The sequence below is a fragment of the Apteryx mantelli genome, chromosome 3 (assembly GCF_036417845.1).
Source record: "Apteryx mantelli isolate bAptMan1 chromosome 3, bAptMan1.hap1, whole genome shotgun sequence".
Lineage (NCBI taxonomy): Eukaryota > Metazoa > Chordata > Aves > Apterygiformes > Apterygidae > Apteryx > Apteryx mantelli.
Window position 1 is genome coordinate 99,138,026 of NC_089980.1, and position 7,855 is coordinate 99,145,880.

Sequence of the window (7,855 nt, forward strand, 5' to 3'; positions counted from 1 at the left end):
GGAGACCTATCTCTTGCCCACCCACATATTCAAATTGCTTCAAAGGAGGCTGTGTATAAACCCCTTGTGTATGGCTGATCTGGTTTTATTTATGATTTGATTTTTTCTCCCAATACGAGATACTTGAAATATTTTCCTCTTTTTCTTTTTTTTAACAAAATGTTTGGAAATAATTCTTCTATTATCAAATACTTGGGAAAAATAATCAAGCTTTATTTTTTTAGCATGCATTTCCCTTTAGTAGCTTAGTATACATGTTAGTTCATAAGCCAGAGCCTATAAAGAGCTCTGTTGTGGAGCCAGTTGTGGAAAACTGATATTATTACAATATAATAACTACTGTATCTTTTTAAGCAGACAGTTGAACTCTGCTTTGTTGTTAAAAAGTGACAATTTCCATTTAATATGAGAAGGTTTCAGAACAGATTTTGCACCCACTGCAGTCAACGGGAGATTTCTCCCTGTCTTACAGACACTTCTATGCCTACCAGAAAGAAGAGAAGATCTGTGCTTGCATCAAACTCTTCAGGACACAGACCTTCACAACCAACAAATTAAAACCAGGGCTTGTTTCACTTCTTTAATAATGATTAAAAAAAAAAAAGTGTAGAAATGTCCTTAAATTCTGGTTCCAATCTTCTCCACAAGTGGGAGCACATAGAACCATACTTACCCCCCAAAACACCGATTTCACAACACAGCATTTAATACCTCCTAGGCTCTCCTGAAGCTCAGCCTGGCAGAGCACAGGAGATCTTTTAACACCAGCTTCCAGGCCCAGATTGTAATTCAGAGAAGTGCTATTTATTGTACTAGAAAAAGAAATCCTACTATTTCTTCTTTTTTTGATTGCATATCTCTCATCTGTAGGATGGGGCTTTTTCTTTTCTGTCTATGCATTACTTGATGCAATTGGAAAACATCCATGAAAGGAGATCATGGTACATTAATAGTAACAGGCTCAAACAGCCAATGAGACCCCCATATTCCCCCCTCCCCATGTCCAACAGGTTAGTTTTTTCAAGGACTCGTGGGAGGAATTTGAACATGGACAAGAATGACTGCTGTTTTTCAGAGGAACACTGTGTGTTTTAATATCCCTGAAAGACCCCCTAAGATTCAGCAAGCAGGCACTGTGACATGCAGCCCAAAGAAAGGCTTGTATACATATTACAGTAAAGTGCAATTGTAATCCTTCAGGAGAGTGAGTTTCTCATATCAGCCTCTAATATGTAGTATGTCAAACTATTCAGGGTTTTCAGACCTTTGTTTCAGTTCAAGGAAAAAAAAAAGTGATGATCCAGGCTTTTAATACAGGAAGATAAAGCACACCTAATTTGACTTCTAGTTGTTTCTTACAGCATGGAATTCACACTCACCCTGTACAAAGCCCCATCAGCAGCTTTATCAAATATTTACAGCACTGTGAGACCTTTTGGCTAGTCTGTGCTAGCCTATGATACGTAACAGCTACAAAGTCATTAGTCTTGGTAAAAGAAGAAGGTAGATACTTGACTTTCACAACTCAGGAAGATGTGAATTGCATGGAAAACTGCATTAGCTGTATATCACACCTATCACAGTAAGGCATGTCAAACAGAGCGCTGGGTGCACAAGCGCACCCAGTTGGACCATTGCATTTTGGTAAGAGCAGCCACATGACTCTGACGCCTGGAAGAATCAGTCAGAAAATACCTAGTAAAGAAAAAGTATGTGCATCTCTGTGTGACTCATTTCAGACCTCACTCTTTATTTTCAAATTGAGTGCTAACTAGGGAAGCAAACCTGTATCAGCAGTTTGAAAAGCATTTTGTTTCATCATTTCAGTGCCGTATTGAGGGGAAGTGCCTCAGTAAACAAATCGAAATTAAGTTATTGGCTGTATACATATGCCTGACTCGCAGCATGTTACATGTAGTAACATTGCCCGCTCGTGGGGCAGGTGACATCGGGCAGGCACCTTTGGCTTTGTGGTGTGGACAAAGCATCTGAAGGTTAAACACAGTACTGATACGGCTTGACTAAGTCCCAAGTACTTCCCTTCATGCAAAACTTCATATGTATGAGGCTCAGTTATGCTGCTCAAAAGCGTTATTAAAAGAACCCAGTGATATTAATGAGAAGCTGTCCATTTTAAAATCAAGGTATTACATATTTGACTGGCAGTCACTGCATGTTTTTCTGCTCAGGAGGACGCAGTTACAGTTCAGCTGCCTACAAAGCTCTCCTTCGGAGAAAACTGACAGACTTTCATCAGCAAAATACTCGAAGCAGGGCACAAAGCATGCAATTCTGTGAAACGTGGAGTAATGGAATTATACTGGCAATTTTCATGTGAGCTCTGAGTCAGTGCTTTCAGGAAGGCAATAATTCCACATAAGCACCCCTGATGAAACAGGATCATAAATCTCTTTCTGAATAGTATTTTTCAGTTTATGTGCTTGGCTTCAAACTCCTCTCCTACAGGAAAGACACTAATCAGAGATTTCAATGAGCAAAGACAGAATAACCGTAGGACCCAACCCATGGAGCATGTTTTAAGAGAATAATTTGCTACATAGATCCAGTTGGATGCTCCTGCTGATTGAAAGCTAGCTTTAACTGATCCTTGGGTATTTCAAAATGTGAATGAAGAGAAACAGTGAGGCATGTAGCAATTGCTATCTGGGGTAGCAGATAGTCTGGTCTTCTTGGAAAAAATGTAAATCAGAACCATCTTTTAACTTAATAGGAAAGCCTATCTAATTTCACTTGTGGGGAGGAACAAAATTAGCTGAAAGTAAATAAATGTGTGGGTTGTTTGCTTTATAAATATTTTTTTCTTCTATTGCCTTTTGTATAACTATAAAACAAAATCTAGTTCCCAAAGAGAGAAACAACGGCAGATCTGAGGTTGGTCAGTGTGCAGTACCCAGAAGTGGAAACCTGTGAGATTCTTTCACTGCACTGGTAACTGCAAGAAACCAAAGACCTGAAGAGGGTGTCTGGAGGCACAGAAAGGGGTCAGAGGGTGCAGGTTGCAGGTGGCCCAACCCAAGTTCATCTCCTCCAAAAAGACCCTGCCAGTTCATCTGTGACATGGATTCAGGAGAGGATATCTTTGCTGGGCAGAGCACAATATGACTCTCAAATCAGCATAAACTGGTAATTGAACTAATAGCATAATTAGAAGCTATCAGCACAATATCCCTTCAGGACATTTAAACCTGCAAAGTCTTAGAGCCAAAAAAGGATAATTCTGCAACGGATATGCTGGATGTCTCAGTGCAGCCTGTTATCTGTCAGGAGGTAACAAGACTGAATGTATGAATGAAAGAGGAGGGCTTAACCAGAAGTTAATGACTGACTAGCAGTGCTGAAGACTAGGGATGCACTTGTATTTCCTAGTTTTTAAAATATATTTGGTGGTATTGTACCTCTGTCTCTTTTTGTGAGTACTGCAGAGACTGAGCAAGGGTTAGGTCAAAAAAGTTCTCTTTTTAGGAGCCCAGATTGACCCCTGGGAGGACAGGGATGACCCTCAGAGGCAATTTTGCTAAGAGCTTCTCTAACAGATGTAAACATTTAATTTGTCTGCTCCATGCAGAGATGGGATTTTGCGTCTTCTTCCGAGAGTGTGGCTGGGCAGGGAAAGGTTCTCCCCCGTGCCCTGCAGACCCTTTGGAGAGGAAGATGGGGAACTGCATCTTCTTGGGGAGCAGCTTGGGAGCACCCAGCTATGGGAGCATCCGGGAGCAGACCTGCACCCGTGCCGCGGAGGTGAGGGAAGAAGGGGCTTTTGCATGGACCCAGGCACAGTGGGTAGACTTCGTGCAGCCCGAGAAGCTGGGCTGGAAGAAAGGGTCCATGTCACAAATGCAACAGAGGACGAGAGGTGGGGAAAGGGATCCTGTTTTCAAATCCTTTTCTCAGTCTAACTCACAAACCAGAGCTCAGAACGCCCTGGGCAACTGTCACAGTTTCTGTGACTGCCATGTGTATGACTAAACCTAGTCTTTAACAGGACAGCCTTACTTTTCCCTGGCTCTCTGCTCCCATTCTGGGTGTGAAGGAACCGTAACTAAAACAATAATTCCCTGTGGGCAGAGGTGTTAGACATTGGGGCTGATCAATATGCTTTTCAGGCTTCGAAACAGTTTACAGACCCAAACAGTTCAGCTTCATCTGACTTTGCTGTCTGCGGGACTGGAGAAAACTATCCCTTTTTAACAGCAACCTCTTTTTACATAAAAATCCTACATGAGCCCAGGATATCTTGTAACGCTGTGTGACGCTTTTAAGGGTGTGTCCTTCCCCTTCTGAGCCTGAACCTTTAGAAACTTTCTGCATGGGACGTATCTTTCCAGCTGCGTTGGCAGGACACAGTGCCCGGACACCTCCAGCGCCCTGGGCGCACCTTGTCTTGATCCCATTCCAGCAGCACGGAGAATGGATAACGTCTTCCTTTTGGAGCAGCCTTTTACAGATTTGAAGCCTATTACCATGTCTGGCTTCAGGCCATTCTCTAGGTTAAAGAACCTGAGTGACTCCTTTTAGACCATGTTTTTTAAACCCCGGCATTGCCCTTCCCAGCACCCTGCCCACGTAGCCCACACACTAAACACCATGCCCTGAATGGCAGAGCGATCCTGCCGAGACCTCGCTGACACCGAGCAGTTGGACCAAACCCCTTCGCGTGCCTCGCAGGCTGCAGGCCTCTTTGTGCAGCCCTGGGAGGTGTCTTTTCTCAACAGCAATTTTTTTTTCTGCAGAAGTGCCACCAACCAAGTTGTTTCCCATCGTATATTTGTGCAGTTTATTATTCCCCACTCAGAGTCATACTTCGTACCTGGCCTTCCTGCACCTACTTTCACAGATCTTGTCTCCAATTCATTGAGATTATATTTAAATTCTAGCCCTACCCATCCATGCACTTGCAGAGCTTCCTGCCACAGTGTCTTCTGCAGACCCTGCACTTGGTATTGCCATGACTCTCAAGAGCACCAAATTAGCTATTTTAAAAGCCGCAGAGGGGATGATCCAGTAACTGTTCGTGGAATTAAAACCCTGGGCAGGTGGTTAACTTTACACAGGTCAAACCCATTGAACCTATGAGGGCTGCTCATAAGCAGAGGTATTTACATACTTGAGTGTGTGGAAAATAGGTGTCAACATTATTAATATACCAGACACTTTATTAAAGAGCACTAGAATAATATTTTCAGTCAAGTTATGCCAGGGATTAGTTTGACAGTTTTAATGGAATTACATCGAGATAAGTTTGGCCCGGTGACCTTTTCCTTTATCACGGTGTCTTCCCAGTGCTTGATCAATGACTCTTTAAACGTCTTTGAACTGATTTAAGGCTTTTCCCACTGTTTGCTTTGAAATCTTTTTTCCCCCCTTTTTAATATACAACACTACCCCTTTTTATGTCCTGGAAGAGATCTTGGCATTTTAAATATATCACTCTTACAGGGAGGTTATGCTAAATTCAAACCCTTCAGTGAGAAGAGGTGCAATTGTCAGGTTCCCCTTCCTTCCCTTCTACACACCCCTGAGACTGCCAGCAAGTGGCATCTGGATAGCTAGTTTCAGCAAAAAGACCAGGATCAGAGCGAACACGAAATACAAAGCACACATCCACTGTCTTTAGGTGGCCACTTGGTGAAGCTGGTGGTTTTCACCAGGGAACAAAGCAAAGCTTCAAGACACATCAGCAGCAGCAACAGGCAAAAACTTAGAGCTACTAAAGCAACACTGTCACTGCCTGCATGTTCCTGAAGTTGTTAAAATAACAGTACAAGCAAAAGCGCTTCGTAACTTTTCTCAGGGATCTTAAGTACAAACACAGGCACGTTTATCTGCTTCCTAAACAGAAAGGAAAGGTAACTGAGAACACAGATGATTTCAGCATGTGCTGGGAAAAAACATGGAACAGTTAAGTACAATTTTCTCTAATTTTCAAAGCAATCAAAGAGTTCCTTGCAGAAGAATCAGGCTATTAAGAAATAAATGTCAGTCTCTGGACATCTTAATTTGCTGAAAAGTGCTTTGGTTCCTGACAATTGTTTATGTATTCGGTACTTGCAAATTAATCACAGATTGTCATTTTACCAAATAAGAGATTCTAATTTTTTTTAGTTGGATAAATCATGGAAGAACTACCCCTCTGTGCTGTAAAGTTTGGGAGAAAACTGAAATGGGAAGGTAGCTTAAAACCAGCAAGCAATCATTGAGGGGTAGTAGCTCTAATGAGAGGTGGTCTTCATTTCAAGACAGAATCAAGACCACCTTGCTCCATATTTACAGACCTAAAAAGCACAGGAAAAATCCACAGCATTGATGATTTCCTAGTCCTTTTGTAGTGGGGTTGATGATGTTGTTCAGTGCTGGTTTCCTCCAGTTTGGTCTGCCATAAACTTTTGAATGATTGTGATTTATGCAAATGAATGCTTTTCAGATCAGGACTTAGGTCCTGGTTTGGGAAAGCACAAAAGCACATGTCTGCCTTCAGTCACTGAGTAATTCCACTGAAGTCAACGGCACCTAAACACACACTAAAATTAAGCAAGCAGTTTGCTCGATAGAAGTCATCTTTCTCTATGGAAAGTGCTTTCTCTACGGGAAAACAGTGCAACCTGTGCATCATCAGAGTTGTAATATTTGGTGGGTATTTTTAATTTAAAGTCTGAGCTCTTGCTGTATATGACTGCATGCCAATTCAAGCGCTGTTCTTTTAAAACTGAAAATTTCAGAACTGTTTCAAAAGGCTCTCAGCCCAGCAGGAAATATACAGATGCAGAAGAAATGCCCTACGCTTTTAATAGGTCATTATTTAGATAGGGTGCAGACCCAAGTCATGATTTTTGAGCATGAAGTTGGTGATACACTATAAAACGAACTAGCCCTGTTCTCTGCCCCACCATCTTTACATACATTCAAGGACTCCCTTTTCATCTGTGAGCAAGGAAAAGGCGCTATTCCATCTGACATGCATTTCGGGATGCGGGGACTAACAGGTAGGTGGACAGTCCCACAGCTGTATTGCATGCTCCTGGCGCTCCAGCCCTAAAAAGTGAGGAGTACAACCTGCCTTGTACAATACGGAAAGTGACAGCAACTCTGTTTGCACACCCTGTGCATCGTTCATCCACTCAGCCCCCAGTCCAGCGATAGGAAAGCACGGTGCAAAGAGACCTGCCCTTTCGATGTATTAAAAGAAAGGGCGATTCCCTTTTTTGAGGCGAGTTTACAGCGTAACAAATCGCGGAGAGGAGATGCCTGGGCAGCTCGGCAGGGTCCAGCTCAAAGCTCGTCCCGTGCGGACGGGCACCATGGACGTGCTCTGCACCGCGGGGAAAGCCGCGCAGCCGGGACGCGCTGCCCACCCGCTCTCCGTGCCCCCCCCGGGAGCCCCGGGCGCCCCCCGGGAGCCGCCGCAGCCCGCCGCGGGCCCCCCGGGAGCTGGCGGAGGAAAACGCAGCACGGTCTCGCCGCCCGCCGCTCTCGGGACGGGGGTCTCCGCGCAGCCCGCCCCCCCGGGGGGCCACCCGCCCCCCCGCGGCCCCGGGACTCACCTGGCTCCGCGGCACCGTCCGCGGGGGTCGCTGCCCCGGGGGGGCGGGCGGCGCCTCCGCGCTGCGCGGCCGCGGCAAGTGCCGCGCTCCCGGCCGGCGGCGGGATTTATCGGCGGCGGCGGCGGCGGCGGCGGCGGCGGCGGCGGCGGCGGCGGCCGCCTCGCACCGCCGCTCCGGGGCGAGCCGGGCCCGGCCCCGCCGCCCGGGCGGGGGGAGCCGCGGGGAGGCGGCTCCGCTGCGCCGCGCCGCGCCGCGCCGCGCTCCGGCGGCCCCGCTCCGCTCCGCGCCGGGCCCGG

General features: G+C 45.7%; 1 protein-coding gene across 1 annotated transcript in view; it reads right to left on the minus strand.

Moving 5' to 3' along the window:
* HTR1E (5-hydroxytryptamine receptor 1E) overlaps positions 1 to 7,638 on the minus strand; it is a 43,279-nt gene extending 35,641 nt beyond the window's left edge. Inside the window, exon 1 of the mRNA XM_067294815.1 lies at positions 7,560 to 7,638. The gene's annotated coding sequence lies outside the window, so the exon portion shown is untranslated. The remainder of the gene's footprint in view (positions 1 to 7,559) is intronic.
* Between the last annotated feature and the right edge of the window lie 217 nt (positions 7,639 to 7,855).